The 11,676-nt window shown below is 35.0% G+C and overlaps 1 pseudogene across 1 annotated transcript; it reads left to right on the top strand.

Annotated features, from left to right (window-relative positions):
* The first annotated feature begins 682 nt into the window (after positions 1–682).
* Positions 683–1,291, top strand: LOC105540156 (annotated as a pseudogene). Its single transcript, XR_001006159.1, has one exon. The product of XR_001006159.1 is annotated as an interferon-induced transmembrane protein 3 pseudogene (transcript).
* The last annotated feature ends 10,385 nt before the right edge of the window (positions 1,292–11,676 follow it).

The following is an 11,676-nucleotide window of genomic DNA, read 5'->3' as shown; positions in this document are numbered from 1 at the left end:
GTTATCATTCTTAGAGTTCATAGTGATTATTGACTCATTAGTTTTCTTAAAACATTGCTTCTGCTCCATCTCTTTCTCCTCTCCTTCTGGGTCTCTAATTACATGCATGTTATGTCTTTTCACTAGATTCCATATGTCTCTTATGCTCTTTTCTGCATTTTCTATCTTTTTTTTTCTCTTCATGATTCAATCCAGACGTTTCCACTCATACATCTTTCAGTATAGTAATCCTCTTTTCAGCTTGGCTCAATCTACTTGTAAAGATATCGATTGAGTTTTAAATTTCAGTTATCGTGCTTTTCCACTGACAGGGTTTTTAATGTATGTAAGTGTAATAACTAAAACATAAAGGGGGAAGGGTAAAGGGGCCTATATAGTGGTAATGTTTCTACATTCCACTCAAAATGCTAAAATATTGATTTTAAGAACACTGAAATGTTAAGCATGTTTTTTGTAACCCTATAACAACCACTAAAGGAACAGCACAAAAATATGTTCAAAATATGATAAGTACATTAGAGTAATTTTAAAAGTTCAAATAACTCAGAAGAAGGCAGGAAAGAAAAGCAGAAGAACAAAAATGAGAGAAGAAACACAACAAGTAAATGTTAAATCCCAATATATTAGTAATTAAGCTAAATGTAAGTGGTCTAAATGCACCAATGAAATCACAGAGCTTGGAGAACCATCCCACTAACCCGACCACCGCTGGCCTTCGCAGGACACCATGAACCACACGGTCCAAACCTTCTTCTCTCCTGTCAACAGCGGCCAGCCCCCCAACTATGAGATTCTCAAGGAAGAGCACAAGGTGGCTATGCTGGGGGCGCCCCACAACCCTGCTCCCCCGACGTCCACCGTGATCCACATCCGCAGCGAGACCTCCATGCCCGACCATGTCGTCTGGTCCCTGTTCAACACCCTCTTCATGAACCCCTGCTGCCTGGGCTTCATAGCGTTTGCCTACTCCATGAAGTCTAGGGACAGGAAGATGGTTGGCGACCTGACTGGGGCCCAGGCCTATGCCTCCACCGCCAAGTGCCTGAACATCTGGGCCCTGATTTTGGGCATCCTCATGACCATTCTGCTCATTGTCGTCCCAGTATTGATCTTCCAAGCCCATCAATAGGTCAGGAGACATCATTCAGGCCAGGAGCTCTGCCCATAACCTGTATCCCACGTGCTCCACCTTCCATTCCTCGCCCTGCCCCCAGAGCTGAGTTCTGTATCAGCCCTTTATCCTCACACACTTTTCTACAATGGCATTCAATAAAGTGTACATGTTTCTGGTGCTAAAAAAAAAAAAAAAAGAAATCACAGAGCTTGTAAAAATGGACTAAAAAGCATATACCATCTACAAAATATTTACTTCAAGGATAATAACGTAAGTAGGTTAAAAATAGAAAGATGAAAAAGATACACCATTCAATCAAAAGACAGTTGAAATGGCTTTAATAATATCAGATATAGGAGGCTTCTGAGCAAAGAAAGTTACCAGGGCATTATATAATGATTAATGTTCTACTAACCAAGAAGACATACCAATCCTAAGTTTATACACATTTAACATCATAGTTTCAAAATATATGAAGTAAAAACTAATGTAACTACAAGGAGAAATAGATAAATCCAAAATTATAGTTAGAGACATTGACATTTTTCTCTGAGAAATTGATAGAATTTGTAGATAGAAAAACCAGTAAGGATATAGAAAGACTGAACGAGATCATCAACTGACTACATTCAATTAACATTTATGGGACACTCATTCAACAACAGCAGAGTTCACATTCTTTTCAAGTGCTCATGGACTATTTGCCAACATAGACCTATCATGAGTCAGGTAATAAAGCTTAATTAATTTAATGAGTTAAAATTATGCAAAGTATGTTGTTTGGCAATATGGAATTAACTAGAAGTCAGTATTAGAAAGATAAATGGAAAATTTCCAAATACATAGAAATTAATGTACTTCTAACTAATATATGGGTAAAGAAAGAGTCTCAAGGGATATTAAAAAATATTTTGAAACAAACAAAATAAAAATATAATCTAAAAATTTAGAATGCAGCTAAAGAAATGTTTAGAGGGAAATCAATTGTCTCATATTCCTATATTACAAAAGAAGAAAGATTTCAAATCAACAATCTAAATTTATACATTTAAGAAACTAGAAAATTAGGAGCAAAATAAGCTTAGTACAAGCAGAAATAAGGACATAATAAAGATAAGAGCAGACATCAATGAGATTTAAAATAAAAAAGTCAAACAAGCCAAACCTGATTCTTATTTCCCTGTAGTGTGTGCTGACTTGATCAGAGGAGTAAAGAAAAAGAATCTCAAAGTGAAAGGACCAGTTTGAATGCCTACCAAGACTTTGAGAATCACAACAAGAAAAACTCCTTGTGGTGAAGGTTCTAAGACATGGGATCGTTTCCAGATGAGATTCCACAAGCGACTCATTGACTTGCACAGTCCTTCTGAGATTGTTAAGCAGATTACTTCCATTAGTATTGAGCCAGGAGTTGAGGTGGAAGTCACCATTGCAGATGCTTAAGTCAACTATTTTAATAAATTGATTACCAGTTGTTAAAATAAAATAAAATAAAATATCAATAAAAGGCCAGGTGCAGTGGCTCATTCCTGTAATCCCAGCACTTTCGGAGGCCGAGGTGGGCAGATCACGTGAGCTCAGGATTTTGAGACCATCCTGGGCAACATGGTGAAACCCTGTCTCTACTAAAATACAAAAAATTAGCCAGATGTGGTGTCACGCATCTGGAGTCCCAGTTACTCAGGAGGCTGAGCCACAAGAATCGCTTGAGCCTGCGAGGCAGGCAGAGGTTGCAGTGAGCTGAGGTCAGGCCATTGCACTCTAGCTTGGGCTACAGAGTGAGACTCCATCTCAAAAAAAAAAAAAAAAAATTCAATTAAAATGATAAAATTAATGTTGCCAGCAAGACCTACAGAAAAAAAGAAGGAATATCCAAATTACCAATATCAGTGCTGAAAGGGTATAACACTACAGAACTTGCAGTCATTAAAAGGATAATAAGGAAATAAACAACTCTAAATACGTAATTCCATAACTTTAATGAAATGAACAAAATCCTTGAAAAATTAAAAATGCCAAAATTCAACCAAGATTAAGTCGATAATCTGAAGAGTTCTATAACTATTAAATAAATTGAGTTTAGTTAAAAAGCATCTCAAAAGGAAGTCTCCAGCCCTAAATCATTTCACTAATGAATTTTAAACATTTAAAGAAGAAATAACATATATATAATTCAGTATAGATAACATATATATTGAATTACATGAATATATAATTGAATATATAACATGTTATATATATTGAATTTTATAATTATAAATTTATATAATTTACACTGAGTTAGGTAATAATAATATATGTGTAATTTTGATAGCTTTGGGGGTACAAGTGGTTTTTGGTTACACGGATGAATTACATGGTGATAAATTCTGAGATTTTAGTGCACCCATCACCCAAGCAGTGTACATTGTACCCAATATATGGTTTTTTATCCCATACTCCTCTCACACCCTCCCTCTTCTGAGTCTCTAAAACCCATTATATCATTGTGTATGCCTTTGCATACTCATAGGTTAGCTCCCACTTACAAGTGAGAGCATAGGCTATTTGGTTTTCCATTCCTGAGTTACTTCACTTAGGATAAGGGCCTCCAACTCCATCTAAGTTGTTGCAAAAAACATTATTTTGTTCCTTTTTATGGCTGAGTAGAATTCCATGGTGTATATATACTACATTTTCTTTATCCACTCATCTGTCAGTGGGCACTTAGGTTGGTTCCATATCTTTGCAATTGTTAATTGTGCTGCAATAAACATACATGTGCATGTGTCTTTTTCACATAATGACTTCCTTTCCTTTGGGTAGATACACAGTAGTGGGACTGCTGTATCAACTAGTATATCTACTTTTAGTTCTTTAAGGAATCTCCATGTTGTTTTCTGTAGAGGCTGTACTAATTTACATTTCCACCAGCAGCATATAAGCATCCCCCTTTCACCACATTCATGCCAACATCTACTGTTTTTTGACTTTTTAATAACGGACATTCTTGCAGGAGGAAGGCGATATCTCATTGTGGCTTTAATTTGCATTTCCCTGGTGATTAGGGATGTTGAGCATTTTTTCATATGTTTATTGGCCATTTATGTATTTTCTTTTGAGAAAAGTCTATTCATGTAATTGGTCCACTTTTTGAAAGATTTTTTTTTTTTTTCTTGCTGATTTAAGTTCTGCGAAGATTCTGGATACTAGCCCTCTGTCAGATGCACAGTTTGCAAATATTTTTCATCCATTCTGTGGGTTCTCTGTTTACTCTGCTGATTATTTCTTTTGCTGTGCAGAAGCTTTTTAGTTTAATCAGGTCCCATTTATTTATTTTTGTTGGTGTCGCATTTGCTTTGGGATTCTAGTTGTGAATTCTTTGCCTAGACCAATGTCCAGGAGAGTTTTTCCACAATTATCTTCTAGAATTTTTATGGTTTCAGGTCTCAGATTTAAGTCTTTGATCCATCTTGATTTGAATTTTGTATAGGGCAAGAGATAGGGATCCAATTTAATTCTTATGCATGTGGCTAGCTAGTTTTCCCAGCACCATTTGTCCTTTCCCCCAATTTATGATTTTGTATGCTTTGTTGAAGATCAGTTGGTTGTAAGTATTTGGCTTTATTTCTGGGTTTTTATTATGTTCCATTAATCTGTGTGCCTGCTTTTATAGCAGTACCATGCTGTTTTGGTAACTGTTGCCTTATAGTATAACTTGAAGTCTGGTAATGTAATGCCTCCAGATTCGTTCTTTTTGGTTAAGATTGCTTTGGTTATTTGGGTTCTTGTTTAGTTCCATATAAATTTTAGGATTGTTTTTTCTAATTCTGTGAAAAAATGACATTGGTATTTTGATACGAATTGCATTGAATCTGTAGATTGCTTTGGGCAGTATGGTCATTTTCGCAATATTGATTCTTCCATCCATGAGCATGGGAGGTGTCTCCATTTCCTTGTGTCATCTATGATTTCTTTCAGCAGTGTTTTGTAGCTCTCCTTATAAAGATCTTTCACTTCCTTGGTTAAGAATATTCTAGGTGCATATATATACCTAGGAATATACATATATATATACACACACACACACACATACGTATGTATATTTTGCAGCTGTTGTAAAAAGGATTGAGTTCTTGATCTGATTCTCAGCTTTGTTGTTGTTGCTATATGCCAGTGTTATTGATTTGTGTACATTGATTTTGTAACCTGAGACTTTACTGAATTCTTTTATCAAATCTAGGAATCTTTTGGAGGAGTCTTCAGGGTTTTCTAGGTATACAATCATATCATCAGTGAACAGTGACAGTTTGACTCCCTCTTTTTCAATGTGGATACCTTTTATTTCTTTATCTTGTATAATTGCTCTGGCTAGGACTTCCAGTACTATGTTGAATAGAAGTGGTAAAAGTGGGTATCCTTGTCTTGCTCCCGTTCTCATGGGGAATGCTTTCAACTTTTCCTCATTCAGTATGATGATGGCTGTGGGTTTGTCATATATGGCTTTTATGAATATGAGTCCCTTCTATACCTAGTTTGTTGAGGGTTTTTATCATAAAGGGATGCCAGATTTTATAGAGTGCTTTTTCTGCATCTATTGAGATTATCATATGGCTTTTGTTTTTAATTCTGTTTATGTGATGTATCACATTTATTGACTCGTGTATGTTAAACCATCCCTGCATTCCTGGAATGAAACCCACTTGATCATGATGTATTCTCCTTTCGATGTGCTGTTAGATTTTGTTAGCTAGTATTTTGTTGAGGATTTTTGCATCTATGTTCATCAGATATACTGGCCTGTGGTTTTCTTTATTTTTTGGTATGTCCTTTCCTGGTTTTGGTATCAGGGTGTTACTCTCTTCATAGAATGATGTAGGGAGAATTCCTTCTTTCTCAATCTTTTGGAACAGTTTCAGTAGGATTGGTACCAATTCTTCTTTGAATATCTGGCAAAATTCAGCTGTGAATTCATCTGGTTCTGGGATTTTTTGTTGGCATTTTTTTTCTTTACTACTGATTCAATCTTTCTGCTTGTTATTAGTCTGTTAGGGTTTCTATTTCTTCCTGGTTTAATCTAGGAGGGTTGTATTTTTCTAGGAATTTATCCATTTCCCCTAGGTTTTCTAGTTTGTTTGCGTAGAGGTGTTCATAGTAGTCTCAAATAATCTTTTGTGATTCTCTGATGTCAGGTGTAATGTCTCCAGTTTCATTTCTAATTGAGCTTATTTGACTCTTCTCTCTTCACTAACCTAACAGTCTATGAATTTTGTTTATCTTTTCAAAAAAAACAAGTTTCTTGTTTCAATGATCCTTTGTACTTTTTTGTTTCAATTTCATTTAGCTCTGTTCTGATTTTTGTTATTTCTCCTGCTAGATTTGGGTTTAGTTTGTTCTTGTTTCTCTACTTCTTTGAGGTGTACATTAGATTGTCAATTTGTGATCATCCAGACTTTTTGATGTAGGTGTTTAGTGCTATAAGCTTTCCTCTTAGCACTGCTTTTGCTGTATCCTAGAGGTTTTGATAACTTGTATCACTATTATCATTCTTTTCAAATAATTTTTAAATTTCTGCCTTGATTTCATTGTTAATCCAAAACTCATTCAAGAGCAGATTGTTTAATTTCCATGTATTTGTATAGTTTTGGGGGTCCCTTTTGGAGTTGGCTTCTTGTTGTATTCCACTGTGGTCTGAGAAGATACTTGATATGATTTCAATTTTTAAAAATTTATTGAGGCTTGTTTTGTGGCCTAATATATGGTCTATCTTGGAGAATGTTCCATGTGCTGATGGGAAGAATATATATTCTGCAGTTACTGGGTAGAATACCCTGTAAATATCTGTTAGGTACATTTGTTGTAGGGTGTTGTTTAACCCATTGTTTCTTTGTTGACTTTCTGTCTTGATGATCTGTCTAGTGCTGTCAGTGGAGTATTGAAGTCCCCTACTATTGTTATGTTGCTGTCTATCTCACTTCTTAGGTCTAGTAATAATTGGTTTATGAATCTGGGAACTTCATAGTGAGGTGCACGTATATTTAGTGAGTCTCTTGAAGACAGCAGATACTTAGTTTGTGATTCTTTATCCATTCTATCAATCTGTATCTTTTAAGTGGAGCATTTAGGCTCTTTATATTCAGTGTTAATATTGATATGTGAGATATTGTTCTGTTCATCATGTTAATGTTACCGAGATACTTTGTTTTTCTTATTGTGTTACAGAAGTAACACTAATTTTAAACAATTTCAAAAAAATTAGAAGAGAAGATGTTTTCCAACTTATTTTATGAGGTTAGCAGTACCATGATACTAAAGCCAAAAAACAAAAAAGAAAAAAGAAAACTATAGATCAATATTTTTCATCAACATAGAAGCAAAAATATTTAACAAAATATTAGCAAACTGAGTCCAATAAAGTATAACAAGGATAATACATCATGATCAAATGAGCTTTATGTCAGGGAATGCAGATTGATTCAATACTATTTGAAAATTAAGTAATATAATCTTCCATATTAACAGTCTAAATAAGAAAAATCATATGATTACATTAATTGATGCAGACAAACCATTTGATAGAATTCAACATCCTTTAATGATAAAAACTCCACAAAGTAGGCATAGAAGTGGACTTTCTCAGGATGTTAAAGGGCGTCTACAAAAAGTTTACAGCCAAAATCACACCTAATGCTAAATGATGGAATGTTTTTCCCTTTGTCACCTTTCCTTGCACTAGGCAAGAAGATTCAGTCTCATCACTCCTACTCTATATTGCATTAGAAATATAATATGTCAATAAAAAGAGATAAAAGTCATAGAGATTGAAAAGGAGGAAATAAAAGTCTCTCTATTCACAGATGACATAGAAAATTCCAAGAAATCTGAAGAAAATCTCCTAGAACTAATAGGTGAGTTAGCAAGAATGGAAGATATAAGGTAAACACAATTATTCATATATTTCATATACATTAGCAGCAAATATAAACTTTTAGAACTAGAAGTTTTAAAAATACTATTTACAATAGCTCCAAAATATATTGCAGTATAAATCTTACCAAACATACATAGAATCTGAAAACTATAAAACTCTCATGAAAGAAATAAAAATAGACCTTAGAAAATAAAGAGGCATACTATATTCATAGACTGGGAGTTTTGACAAATTAGATTTGATTTTCCCCAAATTAATGTATAGACTTAATGCAATTCCAGTCAAAGTCCCACCAAGATATTTTTGTAGATATACACAGGCTAGTTCTAAAACTTTTTATGAACTTCATACTATATACAAAATTTAACTAAAAATTGATCAAAGACCTAAGAGGTAAAGCTATAAAACTTTTAGAAGAAAACATAGCAGTATATTTTTATGACCTTGCATTTGACAAGAGTCTTAGCTGTGACACCAAAAGCATAAGCAACAAAAGAAAAAAAACCATATTATTTGAACTCAGCGAAATTAAAACCTTAAAGTGTACAATTCAATGGTATTTAGTACTTTCCCAAAGTTGTACAGCCATCACCACTATCGCCTTCCAGAACTCCATAACCATTTTTTGTTTTTGTTTTTTTGAGATGGGCTCTCATGATGTTGTCCAGGATGGTCTCAAACTCCTGGGCTCAAGCAATATTCTCACCTCATTCTCCCAAGTAACTGGGATTATAGAAACACATCACTGTGCAGCAGAACATTTTTATCACCCAAAAATAAAGCACTGTACACATTAAGCAATCATTCCCCATTTGCCTCTCCACTCTGGCAACCACTAATCTGATTTCGGTTTCTATGGATTTGCCCATTTTGCGTATTTCATATAAATGCATTTATACAATGTATGGCTTATGTATCTGGCTTAGCATAATCTTTTCAAGGTTTATTCATATTGTAGCATGTATCAGCATTTCATTTCTTTTAATGCCTGAGTAATATACCATTGTATGTATATACCATATTTTGTTGATTCATTTTTCAGTCAATGGACATGTGGACTGTTTCCACCTTTGACTATTTGAGTAATGTTGCCTGGAACCTTTGTGTACAATTTTGTTGTTGTTGTTGGAACCTTTGTTTTCAATTCTTTTGGATATATATATATATATAGAAGCAGAATTGCTGGATCACATGGTAACTCCATATTTAACTTGTTGAAGAACTGTCAAACTGTTTCTAAAGTGGCTATATCAGTTTACATTTCTACCAGTAGTAAATGAAGATTCTTATTTCTTCCCATCCTCACCAACACTTGTTATTGTAGGACATTTTAATTATAGATATTCCAGTGGGTGTGAAGTGATATCACATCATGGTTTCAATTTGTCTTTCCCTAGTGACTAGTAATACTAAGCATCTTTTTATGTGTTTATTGGTCATTTGTATAACTTCCTTATGGAAATTATCTATTCAGATCATTTGCCCATTTTAAAATTTGGTTATTTGTCTTTTTATTACTTTGTTGTGAGAGTTTTTAATATATTCTGCATACTAGACTCTTATTTTGAGAGAAGGTCTTACTCTGTCATCAAGACTGGATTGCAGTGACATCATCATGGCAGCCTTGACTTCCTGGGCTCAAGCGATCCTCCTGTTTCAGCCTCCCAAGTACCTGGGACTGCAGGCACATGTCACCACACCTGGCTATTTTTTTCTATTTTTTATAGAGACAGGGTCTCAATACATTGCTCAGGTTATATTTTCATCCATTTGGTGTGCTGTCTTTTTACCTCCCTGATTATGTTCTTTGATGTACAAAAGCATTTAATTTTGTTAAAGTCTAATTTATCTATTTTTCTTCTATTGCTCATGTTTTTGTTGTCATATCTAGAAACCAAGGTCATGAAGATTTACCCCTACGTTGACTTCTACAATTTCTATAATTTTAACATTTATATTTAGGTCTTTGGTTCATTTTGAATTAATTTTCGTATATAGTGTAAGGTTGGTCAATTGATTTTTGACAAAGTTGCAAAAGCAGTTCAATAAAAATAAGTCTTTTCAATTAGTGATGTTGTGACAATTGGATATTCGTATCAAAAAAATCTGAACCTATACTTCACACTTATATGTTAGAAGAGAGAAGTCAACATGTTAGTTTAAAGAGAAACATGAAGAGAATAGCACCATTCAGAGTTGTTTTGGGGACAAATGGCAAATAGATGGGTTCTTTTCACATAGAACCCAGCCAAACTGTTACCCAAGTGACTGGAAGCTTCAGTAGCACATGGAATATGCACCTTGGAATGAGTAATGAAGGCTCATGCTAGACAACAGCAGTGACAACTTGACTATTTTTAGAGATAGGCTAACTTCATAGTGCATCCCACCAAGCCCTGGTCCAAAGCAGTCATCTAAAAGAGAGCCCAGGAAAGTACAAATATGGAGCTCTCATTAAGTAATAATGATGATCCCCAATGATATCCAGGAACTGGACACATTCCCTAACCCAATTCATTTTCTTACTACCCTTGAGAAATATAAAAACCACCCAAAGCTTCTACAATTCCTTTCTCCTGTTGCCTGGTCATCAATATACAAACAAAAGAAATAGAATCACATCTTAGGGAATGTATCATATTTTGAATCAAGAGCAGTATTAGGATGGTACTGGCAATGGTATATGAGTCATAAATGTTTAACTTGGTGCATGAGCTATCTTAGTCTTTCTAAATCTCCCTCTTTGACATAGGAGGCTTGAGTTCTTGCATTTCCCATTACTCATAAATTCCCTGAATTGAGGGATCCTGGCCATTCCCAAGCCGAAGAATAAATTTGAGTTGAAAACAGTAGTTGCTATGATGAGAAGCTGTTATGGTTTATCTATTTGGTTCTAGAGGATATGAGATGATTAAGGCATGAATGTAAGCTTACTCTTGGCCCAGCTGGGAGTCTCAATCATCTTCAGGCAATCAGGAGGACATGAAGGAAAACTTGGCTTTGGAGTCAGACAGATACATCCTGGTCAAACCTCAGTATAGTCAGGCTATAGCTGTGTGACTATGAGCAAGTTTCTTAAGCTAACAGCCTCAGTCTCAAGAGTAACAATGGGAATAATACCCATTTTACAGGATTGTTGAGAAGATTAAATGCAATAATATAGGTGAAAATATGTAGAGAGTACTCAGAAAATGTTAATCTCTATTCCCTTTTTCCATTTAAATGAATGGCTGAAATTCTGCCCCTTGATATCCATTTTAGTTAGGAATTAGGCTTGGCTTGGTGTAACACCCAAAATAACAGGGACTTATAAAAGAGAAGTTTCTTTCTTTCTCATCTAGTGTCTGGAGATAAACAATCCAGGTGGTCCAGGGACCTCATTGCTCTGCCATCCCTATGGTTCAGGATGACTCCCCACCACATCCATGCTCCACATGAGGTGGGGGAAGGGGAAAGAAGGCTCATGCATCATCCTTCAGGGAAACAAGTATTGCCTACATCACTTCCGTTCACATTCTGTTCCATATCTTAGTCTCATGGCCACCCTGGCTATAAGAAAGTCTGGAAAATGTAGTCTTTAGTTTGAACAGCTATGTGCCCAGATGATGATTGAGGGTTCTATTCCTATAGAGGAGAGGGAAATGGATATTAG

Source organism: Mandrillus leucophaeus, unplaced genomic scaffold, assembly GCF_000951045.1.
Source record: "Mandrillus leucophaeus isolate KB7577 unplaced genomic scaffold, Mleu.le_1.0 Scaffold216, whole genome shotgun sequence".
Lineage (NCBI taxonomy): Eukaryota > Metazoa > Chordata > Mammalia > Primates > Cercopithecidae > Mandrillus > Mandrillus leucophaeus.
Note: the sequence above shows the minus strand (reverse complement) of the source record. Positions and strands in the feature narration are given on the sequence as shown.